The sequence below is a fragment of the Neovison vison genome, chromosome 3 (genome assembly GCF_020171115.1).
Source record: "Neovison vison isolate M4711 chromosome 3, ASM_NN_V1, whole genome shotgun sequence".
In the NCBI taxonomy this organism is placed as follows: domain Eukaryota; kingdom Metazoa; phylum Chordata; class Mammalia; order Carnivora; family Mustelidae; genus Neogale; species Neogale vison.
The window spans coordinates 121,393,020-121,416,963 of record NC_058093.1 but is presented as its reverse complement, the minus strand read 5'-3'; positions in this window follow the sequence as shown (position 1 = coordinate 121,416,963).

Sequence of the window (23,944 nt, the reverse complement as noted above, 5' to 3'; positions counted from 1 at the left end):
CCAGTACACGAAAACCTTGCTGTTTGGAGCATCTCACAAGACCCAGCGTGGGAAATCCTCCATGGCCTCGTGACGCCACCACTCCATTTGGTGGTCATCATAGACAGAAAGTCCATTGTGAGCAAGTATCTGACATTAGCCCTTACTCAGGTGCTGGTATCTCGAATCAGCCGCTGCACACTCGAACTGCCTTCCACTTGGCACTGAATTTAAATGCAGTTTGTGTTTACAATTTTATCCTCACCCTCCTTGTCCCCAAGCCCACTTGACAAGGAATTCTGGAGTCAAAATGCAGCATTCTGCCAACCCCACAACAGATGTGCCTGGTGAGTCTGCCAAGAAACCCCACATGAGGATCCGCCTGCATGGCCCTCGATGGCACTCTAATATCATAGGCCATCATGGGCAATCAGGCTCTGTCTAACACAGCCTGAGCCTCGACCTTTAGACAGACCCACAGACAGTTCACCTCATATCCTGCAGGTGGGACCTGTTGTGGCCCGGGGCCGTCACATCTACTCAACCTGGATATTCAGGCGTCTCTCCCCAGACCATAGCTCAAATTCCTGCCTATGGAAGAACTTGAAGCCCAGGAGTACTCCTCCTAACCGATGGCAGGAATCCTGGCTGTTTCGATGGGCATCCAACCCTCACAGTGGGAACCAGCTACATGTCCCATGAGACCACGGCCACTTATGGGAGCCACCCTGGGCACAAACAGGCATTGTGACCCTCAACGTGAGCCTGCTTTCAAACTAACCGCCTTGGTAGCTGGACCAGAAGGACACAGGGCAGGCCTGACAAGTCCCTAGGGACAAATCCTCTCACTCGTTTGTGTTTTCCAGGCACCCAGACCCATAAACTGTCTCTGGAATCCCTCTTTTGTGGGTACCCTGAGACGGAAAAGAGCAGTCTTCCCTTCCTCCAGACACACCAAACTCTAGGGAGCTGGCAGAACCCCCAGAGATGAAGAATCTCCCATGGACCCATGAAGACTCCCCTATATTTGGTGACTGTCCTAGACACACAATCCAGGCAGAAAAGTCTGCGCTACTGCCTCCATGAAACCTTAATTTCAGTACACTATGAGGTTCACTCACGCCCTGCAGATTAGGCCTGTGATCACACTGGCCCTCACACTAACCATAGTTTGTGTTTGCAGATTTCTGTCCCCAAAGCCATGGCCCACATGCCCTACAGGATGAGGCCTCTGGTGCCACACCGGACAAGTGTGCCTACCCTCCTGAAGAAAACTCTGCTCTTCACGGTTGCCAAAACCGTGAAAATTAGGAGCAAAGTACAAAGCCCCTGAGCCCAGCTCAATTTTGAAGAATGCTCTGGACCCAAGTACATATTCTGACACACAATGTGCACCTGCCTCCAGACAGACATCCAAATAAAATGCCCTGAGTCAGAAGTTTGAACCTGACATGGCTCTAGGACTTTATCGATACCCTAACTTAGGTTTTTAGGCTCCTTTACCCAGAGTCCTGCTACCCACTACCAACTTATATTCCAACATGTGGTCCCTGAGCCACACAACAGAAGCCTTTTTGTACCCAGGAGGACACCTTGCTCTTGGTAGCTGTGTCCAAGATTCAGTGCAGAACAATACTGCATGGGCCCATGATCACCCATACATTCTAACGTCTCCCTGTATAAGAGCCAGCATTGTGACCCAAAAGCATGAAACTCCATCTCAACTAAGGCCTCCTGGAACATCGCCTCAGAAGCACCATATAGAACCTGCCATGTTTTTCAGCTGCAATGGTCAATGGAGTTGTGCTTTCAGGCATCCATGAGGAGAAGCTCTGCTACACAACCTTTCCATATTGGGGACACTGGAGCAAACAAACCAGACTCCACCTGTCCAGTAGAAGTAAACAATGCTGTTTGGGGCATCTCACATGCCACAGAGTGGGAAATCCTCCATGGCCTCATGAGGGCACCCATTTGGCAGTCATCATAGACACAAACTCCAGTGTGAGCAAATATCTGATATCCACACTTACTCCAGTGCTGGATATCTTGTATCAGCTGCTACACACTGGAACTGCCTTCTGCTTGTCACTGCATTAAACCGTAGATTGTGTTTACAATTCCATCCTCACCTTCCTTTTGCACATGCCCTCTTGATAGTGAATTCTTGAGCAACAACACAGCATTCTGCCTGTCCCACAGAAGAAGAAGTGCCTGGTGAGACTGCACAGAAAACCCACATGAGGATCTACCTGCGTGGTCCTCGACGGCACCCTTATATCATAGGCTGCCATGGGCACTGAGAATATGTCTGACACAGGCTGGGCCACGACCTCAAGACACCACTTAGACAGTGGAACCCATATCCTTCAGAAGGGACCTGCCGTGGAGCGAAGCCATCACATCTACTCAACCTAGATATTCAGGCATCTCTCCCCATACCGTAGCTCAAATACCTGCCTATGGGGGAACCTGAAGCCCAGGTGTACTCCTCCTTCCCGATGGCAGGAAACATGGCTGATGAGATGGGTGTCTAACCCTCAGAGTGGAGCCAGCTGCATGGGCCATAAGACCACGGTCACTCACAGGAGCTGTCTTGGGTACAAACAATCGTTGTGACCCTCAGCATGAGTCTGCTTTCAAAAAAACCCCTCAATAGCTGGTCCAGGAACCTGCAGACCAGGCCTTCCAGGTTCCTAGGGCCAAATCCTCACCATCTTTCATTATTTCAATGCTCCCACCCAGACACTGTCTCTGGTATCCTTCTTTTGGGAGTCCCCTGAGACCGAAAACAGGGAGTCCCCTGAGACCAGGAGGACACAGGGCAGGCCTGACAAGTCCCTAGGGCCAAATCCTCACACTCGTTTGTGTTTTCCAGGCACCCAGACCCATAAACTGTCTCTGGAATCCCTCTTTTGTGGGTCCCCTGAGACAGAAAACAGCAGTCTTCCCTTCCTCCAGACACACCAAACTCTAGTGAGCTGGCAGAACCCCCAGAGACGAAGAATCTCCCATAGCCCCATGATCCACCCCTACATTTTTCGACCGTCCTGGATACACAATCCAGACAGAAAAGACTGTGCTACTGCCTCCATGACACCTTAATTTCACTACAATATGAGCTGCTCTTAGGGACTGCAGATCGGGCCTGTGATTACCTTGGCCCTCACCTTAACCCTAGTTCGCATTTGCAGATTTCTGTCCCCAAAGCCCTGGCCCATATGCCCTCAGGAAGGGGACTCTGGAGCCACACCAGACGACTGCGCCTATCCTTCTGAAGGAAACTCTGCCCTTCACTGTTGCCCAAACTCTGAAGATTAGGAGCAAAGTAAAAACCCCTGAGTCCACCTCCATATTGAAGAACATTCTGGACCCAAGTGCACATTCTGACACACAATGAGCACCTGCCTCCAAGCAGACATTAAAGTCAAAGGCCCTGAAAGAGAAGATTGAACCTGACATTCCTCTAGGACTTCATCAATACCCGAGCTTAGGTTTTTAGGTGCCTGTCCACAGGGGCCTGTTCCCCAATACCAACTTATATTCCAACATGTGGTCCCTGTGCCACACTAAAGAGCTCCTCCTGTCCCCAGAAGGATACCTTGCTTTTGGTAGATTTATCCCAGATACATTGTAGGAGAATCCTGCATGGCCTTCTGATCAATCAACATTCTAGTTTTTCCATGGATACCAACCAGCATTGTGATCCATCAGCATGAAACTCCATGTCAACTCAGGCTGCTTGGAACTTATCCCCGGAGCCACCAGACCGAATCTGCCATGATACTCAGCTGAAATGGACCATGGAGGTGTGCTTTCCAGGCATCCATCCGGGTGAATTCTACTACCTAACTTATCACATGGGGGACCCTGGAGCAAACATACCAGACTCCACCTGTCCAGTAGAAGGAATCTGTTCTGTTTGGAGCATCTTACAAGCCCCAGCGTTGGAAATCCTCCATGGCCTCTTGACGCCACCTCTCCATTTGTCGGTCATCATAGATACAGACTCAAGTGTGAGCAAACATCTGATATCCTCCCTTACTCAGGTGCTGGATATCTCACAGAATATGCTGCATATGGGGAGAGCCTTCCACCTTGCACTGAATTTAACCATAGCTTGTGTTTACAATTCCATTCTCACCCTACTGGTCCCCAAGCCCTCTGGATACAGAATTCCAGAGTCACAACAAGGTATTCTGCCTTCCCCATAGAAGGAATAAGTGCCTGTTGAGTCTGCCCAGAAAACCCACATGAGGGTCAATCTGTGAGGCCCCTGAGGGAACCCCGATTTCTAGGCTGCCCTGGACTCTCGTTTGGTGTCTGTCAGAGCATGAGCCTGAAGCACAACAGAGAACTTGACCTTTTCCATGGCAGGAATCCTAAGTGTTGGGATGGGTGTCCAGCTCTCAGAGTTGAAGCCAGCTTCATGGCCAATGAGACCACAACCACACTTGAGGGCCACCTAGGGCCCAAACAGGCATTGTGCCCCTCAGCCTGAGCATGGTTTCAAACAAGCCCTCTCAGTTGCACCACCAGGATCCCGGTTTGTAGGCCAGGGACACCCCTAGGCCCATACCTAGCCCTGGTGGGATATTCCAAGCATTCAGACCCAGAGCCCGTCTGTGGAATCCCTGTTTTGGGACTCCCCTAAGATGGAAAACAGCACTCTTCCTTTCCCTGAAAAACCCACCAAACTATTGGGAGAGGCCAGGATCCTTAGAGAGTAAAATCTCCCATGGACTCATGGGACCACAACTGCATTCCAAGGCCATCCTGGATACAAAATCCAGATATAAAAGACCGTGCTACTGACTTCGTGTCATCCTAACAGTTCCTGATGAGCTGCCCTTGAGGTCTACGCATTGGGACTGCGATCACTTCGCCATTATCCCTAACCCGAGTTTGTGTTGCAGACTTCTCTGCATATCCATGGCTCACATGCTCTCCAGGGTGGGGTCTTGGAATCACACCACAGAACTGTGCGTGCCATACCCTAGGAAAATGTACACATTGCAGTTTCCCAAAACTCCAGATTAGGAGAAACCTGCAAATCCCCTGAGCACACCGTAATATTGGAGGCTACTCTGGATGCAAATGCACAGTCTGAAACACTCTGATCACCAACATCTAGGCAGACACCCAAGTCAACTGTCCTGAGTCTGAAGATTGAACCTGACATGCCCTCAGGACTTCATTGGAACCCCAGATTAGGTTTTCAGGCATCTGTTCTGTTCTGGAGGCCTGTTCTGGAATATGAACTTATGATACAACATGTGGTCCCTGAGCCACGCAACACTACATCTCCTGGCCCCAGAAGGGGACACAGCTCATCGACCTGTGTTAAGCCCTCAGGGTATTAGAATCCTGCATGGCGCCTTAGCTACCAGCAAATTCTAAGATCTCCCTGGTAACAAACCAGCATGGTGACCCATCTGCAAGAGATTAAATGTCAACTCAAGGACTTGGTACTTCGCCCCAAAGCCACCAGAAGGAACATGCCATGTTGCTCAGCTGCAATGGTTATTCGGGTTGTGTTTTCCAGGCATCCATGCGGAAGAGCTCTGCTATCCATACTTTCCACATGGGGGACTCACGAGCAAACAAACCAGACTCCACCTGTCAGTAGAAAAAACAACCTTGCTGTTTGGAGCATCTCACAAGCATCAGCGTGGGGAATCCTCCATGGCCTCTTGATGCCACCTCTCCATTTGTCAGTCATCATAGACACAACCTCCAGTGTGAGCAAACATCATGCATCTGCCCTTATTCAGGTGCTGGATATCTCGTTCGTTGGCCATCATATATACAAACTCCAGCGTGAGCAGACATCTGACCTCGCCCATACTCAGGTGCTGGAGATCTTGAAAAAATCGCTGCACATTGGAACGGCAATGTGCTCGGCACTGAGCTTAAATGTAGCTTCTTTATTCTGACTTCTGTCCTCACACTCCTCGCCTGTAGGCCCCAATGTAGCCTGCCTGCCCACCAGATAGAAGTGCCCTAAGGGTCTGTGAAGAAAATCCACATGAGCATCCACCTGCATGGCCCTCTATGGCACCCTAATATAATTGGCCACCCTGTGCACTAATGCTCTGTCTGACACAGCCCGAGCCCTGAACACCTGGCAGCTACACAGATAATGGACCCCATATCCTACAGGTGTGAGATTCCTTGACCTGAGTCTTTCATCTAAAACGAACCTGGGTATTCGGGTACCTGGTCCAGAACATAGCTCAAATTCCTGCCCATGGGGGACCCTGAAACACAAAGGATTACTCCTCCTTCTCCATGGCAGGAAAAGTAAATGTTGAGATGTCTGTCCAACCCTCAGATTGGGATCCAGGTCAATCAGGATGAGGAACTGGGCACAAATAGGCATTGTGACCCTCACCCCGAGACCCATTTCCAACAAGACCCTCTGGGAGCTGGATCAGAACCCCACAGAGCGGGCCTCTCAGGCCCCTAGACTCAAATCCTAAGTCTTGGTGTGGTTACCTAGGCACCAGGACCCAGAAACCATCTCTGGATTACATGTTGTGACAGGAACCCTGACATGGTAAAATGCAGTCTCCCGTTCCCCAGTAAGACACCAAACACTCGGGTGCCTGGCAAAACCCCAGATAGGAAGAAACTCCCTTGGGCACATGAGAACACCCATCCATTCCATGGCCATCCTAGACACAATCCAGACAGAAAAGCCTGTGCTCCTGCCTCCCAGCCGCCCGAATTTCAAATCCAAGGAGCTGCCCTCAGGGTCTGCAGATCGGGCCTGCCATTACCTCGCCCCGAACTTGTACCCGATTTTGTGTCTGAAGATTTTGGTCCCAGAGCCCTGAACCACATGCCCTCCAGGATGGGCCTCCACAACCACAGCACATCACTGGGCCTGCTCTCCGGAGGAAACTCTGCCCATCTTAGTTGCCCAAACCCTCCACATTAGGAGAAACCTGCAAGGCCCCTGAGCTCACCCCAATTTCATAGGCCGCTCTGGAAAAAAATGCACTGTCTGATACAGCCTCAGCACCTACCTCCAGAAAGACAAAAAGGTCAATGGCGCTGAGTCCGAAGATTGAATCTGCCATGCCCCTAAAATCTCATCAGAACCCTAGTTTGGGTTTTGAGGCCCCTGTCCCTAGAGGTCTGTTCTGGAAAACCAATATATGGTCCAACCTGTGGTCCGTGAGCCATACAAGAGAACCCCTCCTGTCCCGAGAAGGAAACCTTTCTCCTGGGAACTGGGTCTAACACTTTGGATAGGAGAATCCATCATGGTCCCAGGGCCTCCGCTACATTCTAAGGTCTCCCCGGACATGAAGCAACATTGGGACCCGTTAGTCTGAGAACTTCTGTCAACTCAGATCACTTGGAACTTGCAACCAAAGACAGAGAATCAAGCCTGCCCTGTTCCTCAGCTGTAATGGTAACTCGAGGTGGGCTTCCCAGGCCTCCATTCAGAGACATGTGCTATCGAATCTTCCATATGGGGAACCTGGAGCTCTCTAAGCAGACTTCCCCTGTCCTGCACTAGGACACCTTGCTGTTTGGAGCCACTCACAAGCTCTAGTTGGGAAAACCTCCAAGGCTTCTTGAGAAAACCCCACCATTCATTGGCCATCATGGATACAAACTCCAGCTGAGCAGACATCTGACCCTCGACCATACTCAGGTGCTGGAGATCTCGAAAGAAGCGATGTATATTGGAACAGCCATGTGCTCGGCACTGAGCTTAACCATAGCTTGTGTTTTCAGGCTTCTGTCCTCACATTCCTCACCTGCAAGCCCTCCATATTAGGAATTCTGGAGCAACAACGCAGCCTACTGTCTACCCACCAGAAAGAAGTGCTCTAAGTGTCTGCGCAGAAACCCCACATGAGGATCCAGTTGCACAGCTCTCAACGGCACCCCAATAACATGGGCTGCCCTCTGCCCGAATGCTCTGTCTGACACAGCTCGAGCCCCGACCTCCCGTCAGCCACACAGACAGTGTTCCCCATATCCAGCAGGTGGGTCCTGCCTTGGCCTGAGGCCGTCATCTTGAATCAACCTGCGTAATCAGGTACCTGTCCCAAAACTTAGAACATATTCCTGCCCATGGGGGACCCTGAAGCAGAAATTAGTACTACTCCTTCCCCATGGCAGGAAAACTGAATGTTGAGATGACAGTCCAAGCCTCAGAGTGGGAGCCAGATGCATGGCCCATGAGACCACGCCCACTCAGGATGGGCAGCTGGCACAAACAGGCATTGTTACCCTCACCCTAAGACCCTTTCCAACAAGCCCCCTAGCGAGCTGGACCAGGAGCCCACAAAGTGGGCCTGTCATGCTCATAGGCCCAAATCCTAAGCCTTGGTGGGGTTATCCAGGTGCCCGGACCCAGAACCAATCTCTGGAATGCCTGTTTGGATGGGACCCCTGAGATGGAAAACCATGCTCTCCCCTTCCCCCAGAAAGACACCAAACTCTGGGGTGCTGGGCAGAATCCCCAGAGAGGTAGAATCTCCCATGGACCCATGAGGCCACCCCTCCATTTCGTGGCCATCTTAGACACAGAATCCAGACAGAAAAGCCTGTGCTTCTGCCTCCCAGCCGTCTGAATTTCAAATCCTGAGCACCTTCCCTCAGGGTCTGCAGATCGGGCCTGCCATCACCTCCCCCCTAACTCTTACTTGAGTTTGTGTCTGAAGACTTTGGTCCCAAAGTCCTGACCCACATGAACTCCAGGATGGGGCCTCCAGAACCACATCACATCACTTGGCCTGATCTTCTGAGGAAACTCTGTCCGTCTCAGTATCCCAAGCCTTCCAGATTAGCAGAAACCTGCAAGGTCCCTAAGCCCACCCCAATTCCATAGGCCACTCTGGAAAAATGCACAGTCTGACACAGCCTCAGAGCATACCTCCAGGAAGACATTCAGGTCAATGGGAAGGGATGAATGCCCTAAGACCATGGTGGGTCCAAGGTGCCTCTTGTGCGGCCAACTGTGTCGGTATCTATCGGGAGATCTGGGCTCAGGCTATGTAACATAGAGCATTAGTGCTTAGGGTAGCCTATGCAATTGGGGTGCTGCCGAGGGACGAGCAGGTTGATCCACGTTTTGGGTTTCTTGGCAACGCCATAGAACATGAATTTCTTCCGGTGCGCAGGCAGAGTGCTTCGTTTTGGCCCCAGTATTCCCAATCAGGAGGGCTTGTGGGCCAGGAGTGTAAGGATAAAAGTCTGAAAACAAGCTAGGGTGAGGTATGGGGCCAAGGGCATGGCAGGCACACTCTGCAGAGGCTGAATTGAGATCTCCTGCATCTGAAGTCAGGGTTAGGGTCAAACCTTGGCTGAGGCTGGAGTTTGTTTCCATGATGGCCATTTCATGAAGCGGGGACCTCATGAGGCTTAGGAGGTTTTCCCATGCTAAGTTTGTGAGTTGCTCCAAACCACAAGGTTTCCTACTGAGTGACAGTCGAGTAGTGTTGGATGGCTCCAGGACGTCCCATACAGAAGGACTGGAGAGCAGGGATCGAAGGATGGATGCCTGTACAGCATACCTCACATTTCCATTGGCTATTTGGGACAAGACATGTGTGAACTGCTGGCTCTGGGGCGAGCTACCCAGGGGGCTGAGTTGAAACGGACTCTCCTGAGGATGGGTCATAATGTGGGTTTGTGTCCATGGAGACCTGGGAATGTGCTGGTGGCTCAGGGGCCCTGCAGAATTCGCCTACCTGAAGGGTTTGATACAGCTCCAATAAGGAAGCTCCCAATGTGGAGACGAGAGAGGTTCTGTTTGGTGCCTCAGAAAAGCCACAGATGCTGGTCTTCAAAACCAGTCCTCTGAGGAGAGACACTTGGGAACCAAAGCTAGGGTTCAGATTAGGGCCTAGGGGCCTGTCTTTTTCAATCTTCTGTCTCTGGGATACACCGTCTGAGTATCTAGCTGGAGATAGTTGCTCAGCTCGTGCCAGAGTGCCCCTCTTAGTCCAGGGCAGCCTACACTATCCGGATGGCATTGGGAGCCTTGGAGATTTCTCCTAATCTGTAGGGTTATGGCCAATTGATTGGGCACAATTTCCTTGGAGAGGACAGGCACAGTCTTTTGGTGTGGATCTATAGACGCTAGCCTGGAAGGTGTGTGGGTCCGTGCTGTGAGCACAGAAGTCTGAAAACAGAAATTCGGTTCAGATGTGGCACCGAGCGTATGACAGGCCTGATCTACAGACCGTTAGGGGAGCTCCTCGGCTATTGAACGAAGGGCAAGTGGAAGGGTGTCCCTCAGGCTTTTGTCTCTGGATGTTGTGTCCAGGATATCCGTGGATTGTAGGGTGGCCTCAGGGGCTATGGTTGAGTCTCCCTCTCTGGGGATTTGGCCCAGCTTCCAAGAGTTTGGGGTCATTTTGTGGGAAGGGTGGAGTCCTGATGTCTTGCTCAGGTGTCTCTCCAAGAGAGGGATTCCAGAGCAGAGCCCCAGGTACAGGCAACTGGAAAACCCGAACTCTGGTGAGGATTGGGAACACAGAGGCTTGGTAAGCTCCAGATGCTGTCCCTTGGTCCAGGCTCTGAGATACCTTACTTCGACATGGGGCTCATGCTGAGGGTCACAATGCGAGGTTGTTCCCAAGAAGGCACTCAAGTTTGGGCGTGGCCTCAGGAGCTAAGAAGGTTTCTCCTACCCTGAAGGTGTGCCTCCATGCCAACAGCAAGCTTTACAGCCATGGGGAAGGAGGAGTTCTGATTTGTGTTTCAGGTACCCACCTGTGTGGGGATTTGATATAATGTCTAGGTTTCGATGTCTGAAAACCCAGGTTGGCAAAAGATGACGGCCTAAGGCCATGGCGTGTCTGATGTGCTGGGTGTGAGGCCAGCTGTCTCCTTGTCTGGCGGGACGTTTGGCCTCAGGCTGTGTCAGACAGAGCATTAGTGCCCAGGGCAGCCTATCCAATTGGGGTGCGGTCTAGGCTCGAGCAGATGGATCCTCATTTGGGGTTTCTGGGGAGCCCCATAGGACAACGTTTTTATTCTAGTGGACAGGCAGGGGGCTGCATGGTGGTTCCGGAATTCCCAGTATGTAGGGCTTGTTTGCCATGAGTGTGAGGAAGGAAGACTGAAAATACAAGCTAGTGTGAGGTTTGGGTCTGAGAGAATGGCAGGCCCACTCTGCAGAGGCTGAATCGAGATGTCCTGCATCTGAAGCCAGGGCGAGTATCAGACGTTGCCTCAGGCTGGAGTTTCTGTCCATGATGGCCCCTTCCTGAAGGGGGTGGGGCTGTCATGAGGACAGAGACATTTCCCTCTGCTGGGAGTTGTGAGCTGCTCCAAACCTCAAGGTTTCCTTCTGCAGGACAGTTGAGTCCTTTGGATTGTTCCAGGACGCCCCATATGGTAAGTCTCGAGAGCAGGTGTCTAAGCATAGATGCCTGGAAACACCACCTCACATTCCCAATGACTGGATGGGATAAGGTAGGCTCAATCTGCGGGATCTTGGGCGTGCTACCCAGAGGGTCATAATATGGGTTGGTGGCCATGGAGACCTTGGAATGTGGTGGTGGCTCAGGGTCTTTACAGGATTCTCCAACCTGAAGGGTTTGACACAACTCCAACAAGGTAGCTTCCCATGTGGAGACAAGAGGTGTTCTGTTTGGTGCCTCAAGAAAGCCCCATATGCTGTTCTTCGAACCCAGCCCTCTGAGGAGTGACTCCTGGAAACCAAAGCAAGAGTTCAGATTAGGGCCTACGGGCCTGTCCGGTTCAATCTACCATCTCTGTGGACATCTGTCTCCCTGTCTGCGTGGAGGTAGTTGCTCAGCTTGTGTCAGGATGCCCCTGTGTGTCCAGGGTGGCTTACAGTAGTGGGATGTCCTCGAGGAGCTTGAGGTTTCTCCTATTTTGTAGGGTTGTGGCCCATGGAATGGGCACAGTTTCCTAGGAGAGAGCAGGCACAGTCCTGTGGTGTGGATCCAGAGGCCCCATCCTGGAGGCTGTGTGTGCCAGGGCTGTGGGGACAGATGTCTGAAAACACAAACTCGGCTCAGGTTTGGGACGGAGATTATGCCAGGCCTCATCTACAGTCTGTGAAGGGATCACCTCGGGATATGAAAGGGGAGCGCATGGGAGGCGGTTCCTCAGGCTTTTGTCTCTGGATATTTTGTCCACAATGGCCATTTAATAGAGGGGTGGCATCATGGGCCGAGGAAGAGTATTCCCTCTCTGGTGATTTGCCCAGCTCCCTAGAGTTTAGGGTCATTCTGTGGAAAGGGAGGAGTCCTGTTTTCTGCCTCAGCTGTCCCCACCAGTAGAGGAAATCTAGAACAGAGCAGTGGGTACTGATAACTGGAATACCCACCCTCTGATTAGGCATGGGGTCCTATGGTCCTGGTAAACCCCATATGCGAGCTAGTGGTCCAGCCACTGAGTGGCGTTACTTGAATACAGAACTCATGCTGAAGGTCACGATGCGTGTGTGTGCCCAAGGCGGCCCTCAAGCATGGGCATGGCCTCATGGGCCATGCAGGTTTATCCTACACTGAAGGCTTGACTCCCTGGCAACAGCAGGATTTTTCATGGGGACGGAGGAGATCTGGCTTGTGCATCAGATACCCCCCTGTGCAGGGATTGGAGAAAAGGTCTAGGTGCTGATGCCTGAAAAACCAGGTTGGGAAAGGATGATGGCCTAAGGCCATGGCGGGTCAGATGTGCGGGGTGTGGGGCAAGCTGTCTCAGTGTCTGTTGGAAGGTCTGGGCTCAGGCTATGTAAGACAGAGCATTAGTGCTTAAGGGTAGCCTAAGCAGTTGGTGTGTTGCCAAGGGCTGAGGAGTTTGATCCTCATTTGGGGTTTCTGGGCAACACAGAATATGCGAGATATTGGTCCAGCCACTGTGTGGCTTTACTTGTATACGGAACTCACGATGAGGGTCACAATGCGTGTGTGTGCCCAAGGCGGCCCCCAAGCACTGGCCTGGCCTCTCAGACCACACAGGTTTTCCTGTACTGAACATTGGACAACATGACAACAACAAGGTTTCTTGCAATGGAGAAGGAGGAATTCTGATTTTTGCATCACGTTCACCCCTGGACAGTGATTGGAGATAAGATCTACGTTCTGAAGCCTGAAAACCGAGGTTGGGAAGAGATGACTACCTAAGGCCATGGCAGGTCCGATGTGTTCAGTTCGGGGCCAGCTGACTGCGTGTCATTTGAGATATCTGGTCTCTGGCTGTGCCAGACAGGGCATTAGTACACAGGATAGGCTGTATAATTTCTTTACAGTCGGATGGAGTGCATTAGATAATCATTTGGGGTTTCCTCATTAGCAGCATAGGGCAAAGTTTTTCTTCTGGAGGGCAGGCAGAGTGCTGCATTGTGGCTCTGGAATTCCCAAACTGGAGGGCTTGTGGGCCAGGAATGTGAGGACGCAAGTCTGAGAACACAGGCTTGGCTTGGGTTTCTAGGCAAGTGCACGGCAGGCATACTCTGCAGATCTGAATCAAGATCTCATGCATCTGGAGTCAGGGTGAGGATCAGACATTGGCTCAGGTTGGAGTTTCTGTCCATGTTGGCCCCTTCATGAAGGGGGGGGGTGCATTGCGAAGCCGTGGAGGTTTTCCCACGATGGGAGTTGTGAGATGCTCCAAACCGCAAGGATTTCTTCTGCGGGATAAATAAGACCTGTTGGATGGCTCCAGGACATCCTTTAAGGAAGTTCTCCAGAGCAGGGTTCTAAGGATGGATGCCTGGGCAGCCAGCCTCACATTCCAATTGTCTCCTAGTGACAAGCCACGTTTGATCTGCTGGCTCTGGGGTAGCAACCGAGGTGGCTGAGTTGAAATGGACTCTCCTGAGGATGGGTCATAATGTGGGTTTGAGTCCATGGAGACCTTGGAATGGGGCAGTGGCACCAGGGCCCTGAAGGATTCTCCTAACCAGAGGTTTTGCCACAGCTCCAATGAGCAATCTTTTCATGGGGTGATGATATTTGTTCTTATTTGTGCCTCAGGAAACCACCGTATGCTGGTTTTGGAAACCAGGCCTCTGAGGACAGATGCCTGGAAACCAAAGCAATGGATCGGATTAGGGCCTAGGGGCCTTTTCGGAACAATCTTCTTCTCTGGGGACATCTGTCAACGGGTCTGAGTGGAGGTAGCTGCTCAGCTGGTGTCTGATCACACCTGTTTGTCCTGGGCGGCCTATAATATTGGGATGGCCTCGGGACTTTGGAGTTTTCTCCTAATCTGTATGGTTGTGACCAATGGAATGGGCAGAATTGGCCTGGAGAGGGCAGGTACAGTCCTGAGTTGTGGCTCTAGGCGCCCGAGCCTGGAGGGTGTGTGGCCAGGCCAGTGGGAACAGAGTCTGAAAACATAAACTCCGCTTAGGATTTGGGACGTAGGTAAGGCATGCCCGATCTACAGACCATGAGGAGAACTCTTCAGGATATGAAAAAGGGTGAATTTGAGGTGCTTGCTCAGGTTTTGTCTTTGGATTTGTGTCAACAATGTTGGTGGAATGTTGCATGGCCTCATGGGCCATGGACATTTTTCCTTCTCTGAGAATTTGGTCCAATCCCAAGAGTTTGGGTACATTCTGTGGGATGGAAGGAGTCCTTTCTGTTTTTTTTTAACCTCCTGTGTCCCACCAAAAGAGGGATTCCAGAGCAGAGCCCTTGGGAGGGGCAACTGGACATCACCACCTCTGGTTAAGTTTGGGGGCCTAGGGGCATGGCAAGTCCCATATACGTGCTCTTTTTCCAGACACTGAGAGGCATTCCTTGAGGACAGAGCTCACTCTGAGGGTCACAGTGCCTATTTGTGCCCAACGAGGCCCTCAAACATGGGTGGGGCCTCATGGGCCACGCTGGTTTCTCCTACACTGAATGTTGGAGAACATGCCAAGGTTTATGGCCATGAAGAAGGAGGAGTTCTGATTTCTGCATCACATTCACCCTTGGACAGTGATTGGAGTTCAGGTCTAGTTTCTGAAGCCTGAAAACCGAGGTTGGGAAGAGATGAGGACCTAGGGCCTGGTGCATCCGATGAGCTCAGTGTGCAGCCAGCTGTTGAGTGTTGGTCCGGAGGTGCAGGGTCAGGCTGTGTCAGACAGGGCATTAGACAGGGTAGACTGTATAATTGGGGTGCAGTCTAGAGGCATGCAGGTTGATCCTCATTTAGGGTTTCTGGGTAGCTCCATAGGGCAAATATTTTCTTCTGGAGGGCAGGGAGAGTGTGGCATTGTGTCTCCAGAATTCCCAAACTGGAGGGCTTGTCGGCCAGGAGTGTGAGGATGGAAGTCTGAGAACACAAGCTAGGCTTAGGTTTTGTGGCGAGGTCACGGCAGACACACTCTGCAGAGCTGAATCGAGATATCATGTACCTGAAGCCAGGGTGAATATCAGACATTTGCTCAGGTTGGAGTTTCTGTCCGTGATGGCCCCTTTATAAAGTGGAGCGTCTCTAGAGGCCATGAACATTTTCCCACAATGGGAGTTGTGAGATGCTCCAAACCGCAAAGATTCCTTCTGTGGGACACTCGAGACCTGTTGGATGGCTCCAGGATGTCCCATATGGAACGACTCCAGAGCAGGGTTCTAAGGATGGATGCCTGGGCAGCCTGCCTCCCATTCAGTTGTCTCCTAGCAACAAGACACGTTTGATCTGCTGGCTCTGGCGGAGAAACCAAGAGGGTTGAGATGAAATGAACTCTCCTGAGAATGGGTCATAATGTGGGTTTGTGTCCATTGAGACCTTGGAATGATGCACTTGATCTGGGGCCCTTAAATATTATCCTAACGGAGGTTTTGACAGAGCTCCAAAGAGTACGTTTCCTATGGGAGACGAGATTTTTCTGATGAGTGCCTCAGTAATCCCCCATATGCTGGTATTGGAAACCAGGCAGCTGAGGACAGATGCCTGCAAACAAAAGCAATGGATCCGATTAGGGCCTAGGTGCCTGTCCGGTCCAATCTTCTTCTTTGGGGATATCTCTCTCTGGGTTTGAGTGGAGGTAGTTGCTTAACTTGTGACCAATCACCCCTGTTTGTCCTGGGTGGCAGACACTATTGGGTTGGCCTCGGGAAGTTTGGAAGTTTCTCCTAATCTGTAGGGTTTTGGCCATTGGAATGGACAGGATTCCCCTGGAGAGGGCAGGCACAGTCCTGAGGTGTGGCTTCAGGGGTCCAAAGTTGGAGGTTTTGTGGGCCAGGACTGTGGGGATAGAAGTCTGAAACGCAAACTCGCTTAGATTTGGGGACGTAGGTATGGCAGGCATGGCCTACAGACCTTGAGGAGAACTCTTGGGTATATGAACAAAGGGCGAGTGTGAGGCGCTTGCTCAGGTTTTTGTCACTGTATTTTGTGTCGACAATGGCTGTGAATGTCGGGGTGGCACCAATCAGGACAAATTAGGAGAAAACTCCAACCTCCCTGAGAGATGGACATCCATTCCAATGGCTAGGTTTCTAGCCATGGGAAAGGAGGAATTCTCTCTTGTGCTTCAGGTTCCCCCATTGACAGGGATTCCAGCAAAGGTCTTGGGACAGATGCCTGAATACCAAGGATGCATAGAGATGACAGATTTGGGCCATGGCCATTCTCACATGCTGGATATGGGTCCCGCTCTCTGGGTGGCTGACATGAGGTCTGGGCTCAGGCTCTGTCTGACATAGCACTAGTGTCCAGAAAAGCCTATAAATTGGGGTTCTCTCGAGGGCCGTGCAGATTGAGCCTCATGTGGGGTTTCTGTGCAGACTCACGAAGCACTTCTTTCTATGGGGCAGGCAGAATGCTGCGTTGTGGCTCCAGAATTCCCTATCAAGAGGGCTTGGGGACAAGTAGGGTGAGAATGCAATTGTAAACACCAGCTATGCTTAAACTGAGTGTCAAGCGGAAGTCAGTTCCAATGTGCAGCAGCTTATACGAGATATCTAGCACCTGAGAAATGGCAGATGTCACATGTTTGCTCACAGTGGAGTTTGTGTCTATGATAACCGACAAATGGAGGGGTGGCTTCAGGAGGCCATGGAAGATTTCCCACGCTAAGGATTGTGAGATGCTCCAAAGAACAAGGTTTCCTTCTAATGGACAGGAGGAGTCTGGTTGGTTTCCTCCAGGGTCCCCCATGTGAAATGTTTGGGTAGCAGAGCCCTCACACATGGATGACTGGAAAGCACACATTCCATGACCATTGCAGCTGAAGAACATGACAGGTTCGTTTTGGTGGTTCTGGGACCAGGTACCAAAGCCTTGAGTTGACTTGGAATCTCTTGCAGAAGTGTCCCAATACTGGTTTGTTACAAGGGAGTTCTTAGAATGTACTGTTGGCTAAGGAGCCATGAAGGATTCTCCTATTCTGAGGGTTTGGCACAGGTCGATGTGCACAGTTTCCTTCCTGGGAAAGGAGATGTTCTGTTTTGTGGCTCAGGGTACATATGCTGTATCCTAACTTGGTATTCAAGAACAGGCCTCTGAGGACAGATGCTTGAAACCTAATCTAGGGTTTCAATGATGTCCTAGGTGCACGTCAGGTTCAATTATCTGACTAAGGACCATTGACTTTAATGTCTGTCTGGAAGTAGGTGATCAGGGTGTTTCAGACTGTGCATTTGCATCCAGAGCTACTTAGAATATTGGGGTGGGCTCAGGGGCCTTGCAGGTTTATCCTAATTTGGAGGCTTTGGGCAACTGTGATTGGCACTGTTTCCTTGGGGATGGAACGCCCAGTCCTGTGTAAGGCTCCAGAGACCCCATCCTGGAGGGCATGAGAGCCATGGTTTTGGGAGGGAAGTCTGGAAACACAAATTTGGGTTAGGGATAGTGGCAAGGTGATCACAGGTCCAATGCATAGACCTAGAGGGCAGCACATCAGGAATCGTAATTAGGGTGACTTGAAGCTGGTAGCACAGGCTTTTCTATCTAGATTGTGTGTCCAGGATGGGCTTGGAATGTAGGTGTGGTGTCATGGTTCAATGGGAGACTTTTCCTCTCTAAGGATCCTGGTGGCTCTCCATAGATTGTTGGCTATTTCAGAAAAGAAAAAATGTGTTCTTTTCCATCTTAGGGGTGCCCCAAAACAGGGAAGAGTTCTGTTTCCTATCTTAGGTGTACCCCCAAACAGAGATTCCAGAGATGGTCTCTGGGTCTGGGCACCTGGAAAATCCCACCAAGTCTTAGGATTTGGGCCTAGGGGCATTCCAGGCCTGCAATTCAGGATCCTAGTGGTGTAACTGAGAGGGCTTGTTTGAAAGCATGCTCAGGCTGAGGGTCACCATGCCTGTTTGTGCCCAGGGGGGCCCTCAGGAGAGGGCGTGGTCTCACTGGCCATAAAGCTGGCTCCCACTTTGAGGGTTGGACACCCATCTAAACAGCCAGGCTTCCTGCCATAGAAAGAGGATTTCTCTCTTGTGCTTCTGGGACCCCCATTGCCAGGGTTTCCAGCAAAGTTTGGGGAAAGGTGCCTGAATACCAAGGATGTGTAGAGATGACAGACTTTGGCCATGGCCGGTCTCACATGCTGGTAATGGGGCCCGCTCTCTTGGTGGCTGACACTATGTCGGGGCTCATGCTCTGTCAGACACAGCACTGGTGGCCAGGGCAGTCTATGAACCGGGGTTCCCTTGAGGCCCGAGCATATTTCTCTTCATGTGGGGTTTCTGGACAGACTCAACAGGCACCACTTCATTCTATGGGTAAGTCATAATGCTGCATTGTGGCTCCAGAATTCCCTATCATGAGGGTGTGGGGACTAGTAGGTTAACGATGGATTTGTAACCACAAGGTATAGTTCAATTCAGTCCCAAGTAGAAAGCAGTTCCAATGTGCAGTGGCTTATTCGAGATATCCAGCAGCTGAGAAAGGGCAGAAGTCAGATCTTTGCTCACACTGAATTTGTGTCTGTGATGAACGACAAGTGGAGGGTGGCACCAAGAGGCCATGGAGGATTTCCCACGCGAAAGCTTGTGAGATGCTCCGAACAGCAAGTTTTCCTTCTACAGCACAGTTGGAGTCTGGTTTGTTTGCTCCAGGGTCTCCCATGTGGAAAGTATGGGTAGCAGAGCCCTCCCACTTGGATGCCTGGAAAGCACAACTCCATTGACATTTGCAGCTTAGGAACATGACAGGTTCATTCTGGTGGCTCTGGGACGAAGTACCCAGGCCCAGAGTTGACAGGAATCTCTGGCAGTTTGGTCACAATGCTGGTTTGTTTGAGGGAGATCTTAGAATGTGCTGTTGGCTAATGGGCCATGCAGGATTCTCGTACATGGAGGGTTTGGCACAGGTCAAAGAGCACGGTTTCCTTCCTGGGACAGAAGATGTTCTGTTGTGTGGTCCAGGGACAACATGATGTATCCTAACTTGGTATTCCAGAACAGACCCCTGAGCACAGATGTCTAAAATCCTAATCTAGGGTTCCAATAAAGTCCTAGGGGCATGTCAGGTTCAATCTTCTGACTCAGAACCATTGACTTGGCTGTCTGCCTGGATGTAGGTAATTAGGTTGTTTCAGACTGTGCATTTGCGTCCAGAGTGGCCACCAGTATTGGGGTTGGCTTAGGGGCCTTGCATGTTTCTCCAAATCTGGAAGGTTTGGGCAACAGTGACGGGCACAGTTTCCTTGGTGATAGCAGCACAGTCCTGTAGTGTGGCTCCAGAGACCCAATCCTGTTGGGCATGTGATCCATGGTTTTTGGAGAGAAATCTGAAACTCAAATTTAGGTTAAGGTTAGTGGTGTGGTGGTCGCAAGCCTAATGTGTAGACCTGGAGGGCAGCTCATCAGGAACTGTAATTGAGGTGATGGGAAGGCGGTAGCACAGTCTTTTCTATCAGGATTATGTGTCCAGTATGGCCTCGGAATGCAGGTGTGTTCTCATGGGTCCATAGGACACTTTTCCTCTCTAAGGAACCTGGCAGCTCCCCATAGTTTGATTGCATTTTTTGGAAAGGGAAGAATGCACTTTTCCATCTTAGGGGTGTCCCAAAACAGGGATTCCAGAGATGGGCTCTGGGTCTGGGTGCCTTGAAAAGCCCACCAAGTGTTAGGATTTGGGCCTAGGGGCGTAACGTAACTGCAATGCAGGATCCTGGTAGTGTAACTGAGAGGGCTTGTTTGAAAGCATAGAGAAGGGCCTGGTGAGTCTGCCCAGAAACTCCCCATGAAGATCAATCTACTCGGCCCTCGAGGGAACCCAGATTTATACTTTGCCCTGCCTACTAGTGCTGTGTCTAACAATGCCCGAGTCCTTACGTCATGTCAGCAAACCACAGTGCGGGGTTCATATCCAGCATGTGAGACCTGCCATGGCCCAGGGCTGTCATCTCTACACATCCTTGGTATTCATGCAACTGTCCCAGTCCTTTACTTAAATCCCTACCAATGGGGGCACCTGAAGCACAAAAGAGAACTCCTTGTTCCAAAATGACAGGAATCCTGACTGTTGGGATAGGTGTCAAACCCTCAGAATGGGAACCAGTTGCATGTCCTAGGAGACCACGTGCACACCTGAGGGCTGCCCGGAACACAAGCAGGCATTGTGACCCTCAGTCTGAGCATGCTTTCAAACAAACACTCTCACTTGCAACTCCAGGATACAGCATTGCATGACTGGTATGCACCTTGGCCTGAATCCTAAATCTTGGTAGGATTTTCCATGGGCCCATTCCCAGAGTCTGTCACTGGAATCCCTGTTTTGGGGTACCCCTAAGATGAAAAACAGCACTCTTTGCTTCCCTTAGAAAGCAACCATACTATTGGGAGCCACCAGGATTTTTCAGAGAAAAAATCTCCCATGGACCCATGAGACAACACTTGCATTCAAGGCCATTGTGGATACAAAATACAGATACAGTAGCCTGTGCTACTGCCTTTGAGTCACCTGATTTACAATTCCTGACGTGCTGCCCTCCAGGTCTATGCACTGGGCCTGCGATCACCTCACCACTAACCCTAACCCAAGTTTGTGTTTGCAGACTTCTCTCCCAAAACCATGGCTCACATGCCCTTCAGGGTGGGGTCTCTGGAGTCACCCCACAGGACTGTGCCTGCCATCCCCAAGGAAACTGTGTCCATCACAGTTGCTCAAACCCTCCAGATTAGGATAAACCTGCAAGGTCCCTGACCCCACCCCAATATTGGAGGCTGCTCTGGATGCAAATGCGCAGTCTGTAACTTCCTGATCACCTCCATCCAGGCAGACACCCAAGTCAATGGTCTTTAGTCAGATAATTGTACCTGACATGCACCTAGGACCTCATTGGAAGCCTAGAATGGCTCTCAGGCATCTGTCCACAGAGCCCTCTTCTGGAATACCAACTTATGATACAACGTATGGTCCCTGAGTCCCACAACATAACATCTCCTGTCCCCAGATGAAAGCCACACTCAGGACCTTAGTCAAACCCTCAGGGTATATGAATCCTGCACAGCCCATTAGCCACCAGAACATTCTAAGATCTCCCTGGTGACAAACCAGCATTGTGACACATCTTCATGAGACTCCATGTCAACTCATGGCCTTGGTATTTTGACCCATAGCCACAAGAACAAACCTGACATGGTCCTCAGATGCAATGGTCAATGCAGGTGTGCTTTCCAGGCATCCATGCCGAAGAGTTCTGCTATCCAGACTTTCCACATGGGGAAACCTCGAACAAACAAACCAGACTACACCTGCCCAGTAGGAGGACACCTTACTGTTTGGAGCATCTCACGAGCCTCAGCGGGGGAAATCCTCCATGGCCTCTTGACGCCACCCTCCATTAGTCGGTCATCATAGACACACACCCCAGCATGAGCAAATATCTGACATCCACCCTTACTCAGGTGCTGGATATCTCAAATAAGGCACTGCGCATTGGAACTGCCTTCCTCTTGGCCCTGAATTGAACCGTAGCTTCTGTTTAAAATGCCATCATCACCCTACTGGTCCGCCAACCCTCTTGATAGGGAATTCTGGAGCAACAACCCAACATTCTGCCTTACTCATAGAAAGAAGTAGGGCCTGCTGCATCTGGCCCAGAAACTCTACATGAGGATAGATCTGTTCAGCACTCGAGGGAACCCCGATTTATACACTGCTTTGGTCACTAGTACTGTGTGACAGAGCCAGAGCCCTGACCTCGTGTTAGCCACCAAGGATGCGGGACCCATATCCAGCATGTGAGACAGGCCATGGACCAGGGCCATCACCTCTAGCAATCCTGGGTATTCAGGTATCTGTCCCCAGACCTTTCGTGGAATCCCTACCAATGGGGTACCTAAAGCACAATAGAGAACTCCTTACCCATGGCAGAATTCCTGGAAGTTGGGATGGGTATCCAATCCTCTGAGTGGGAGCCAGCTGCATGTCCAATGAGACCACGCCCACTCCAGAGGGCTGTCCTGGGCAGAAGAAGGAATTGTGACTCTCCGCCTGAGCATGCTTTCAAACAAACACTCTCAGTTGCACCTCCAGGACCCGCATTGCAGGCCTGGTAGGCCCCTAGGCCCAAATATTAAAATTTGCTGGGATTTTCCAGGTGCCTATACCTAGAACCCATCTCCGGAATCCCTGTTTTGGGGCACCCCTGTGGTGGAAAAGAGCACTCTTCCCTTCCTCGGTTAAGGCACCAAACTATTGGGAGCCGCCAGGATCATTAGAGAGGAATAATCTCCCATGGACCCATTAGACCACACTTGCATTCCGAGACCATCCTAGACACAATATACAGACACAAAAGCCTGTGCTTCTGCCTTCGAATCATCCGTTTTACAGTTCCAGACGAACTGCCCTCCAGGTCTACACAATGGGCCTGCGATCACCTTGCCATTAACCCTAACCTGAATTTGTGTTTGAAGACTTCTCTCCCAAAACCATGGCTCACATGCCTTCCAGGATGGGGTCTCTGAAGCCACACCACAGGACTGTGCCTTCCATTCCAAAGGAAAAAGTGTCCATCACAGTTGCCCAATAATCTTCAGATTAGGAGAAACCTGCAAGGCCCCTGAGCCCAGCCTAATATTGGAGGCCACTCTGGACGCAAATGCACAGTCTGAAACAGCCTGATCACCATTTTTCCAGGAAGATGTCATGTCAATGGTCCTGAGTCAGAAGATTGAACCTGACATGCCCCTATCACCTCATTGGAACCCTAGATTAGGTTTTCAGGCATGTGGCCTGAGAGTCCTGTTCTGGAATATCAATATGATACAACATATGGTCCCTGAGACCCACAATAGAACATCTCCTGACAGCAGACAGAATACGTGCTCTTGGACCTGTGTCAAACCCTCAAGGTAGATGAATCCTGCACGGTCCCTTAGCCACCGGCGTTTCTAAGGTCTCCCTGGTAACACACCGGCTTTGTAACCCATGTTCATGAGATTCCATGTCAAAATAAGTCCTTGGTACTTCTCCCTAGAGCCACCAGAATGAACCTGCCATGTTCCTAAGTTGCAATGGTCAGTGGAGTTGTGGTTTCCAGGCATCCATACTGGAGTGCTCTGCTACATAAACTTTCCACATGGGGGAACCTGGAGACAACAAACCAGAATGCCCCTGTCTGGTAGAAGGAAATCTTGCTGATTGGACCATCTCACAAGCCCCAGCGTGGGAAATCCTACATGGCCTATTGACGCCACCCCTCCATTTGTTGGTCATCATAAACACAAACCCCAGCATGAGCAAACATCTGACATCCGCCCTTACTCAGGTGCTGGATTTTCGATTCAATCGCTGCACACTGAAACTGCCTTTCACTTGACTGAATTTAACCATAGCTTGGGTTTAAAATTCCAACCTCAACCTCCTGGTCAGTAAGCCCTCTTGAGAGGGAATTCTGGAGCCACAATGCAACATTCTGCCTTCCCCATAGAAAGAAGAAGGACCGGGTGAGTCTGCCCAGAAACTCCACATGAGGACCGATCTGCTCGGTTGTCAAGGGAACCCCGATTTACAGACTGCCCTGGGCACTAGTGCTGTGTCTAACAGAGCCTGAGCCAAGACCTAGTGT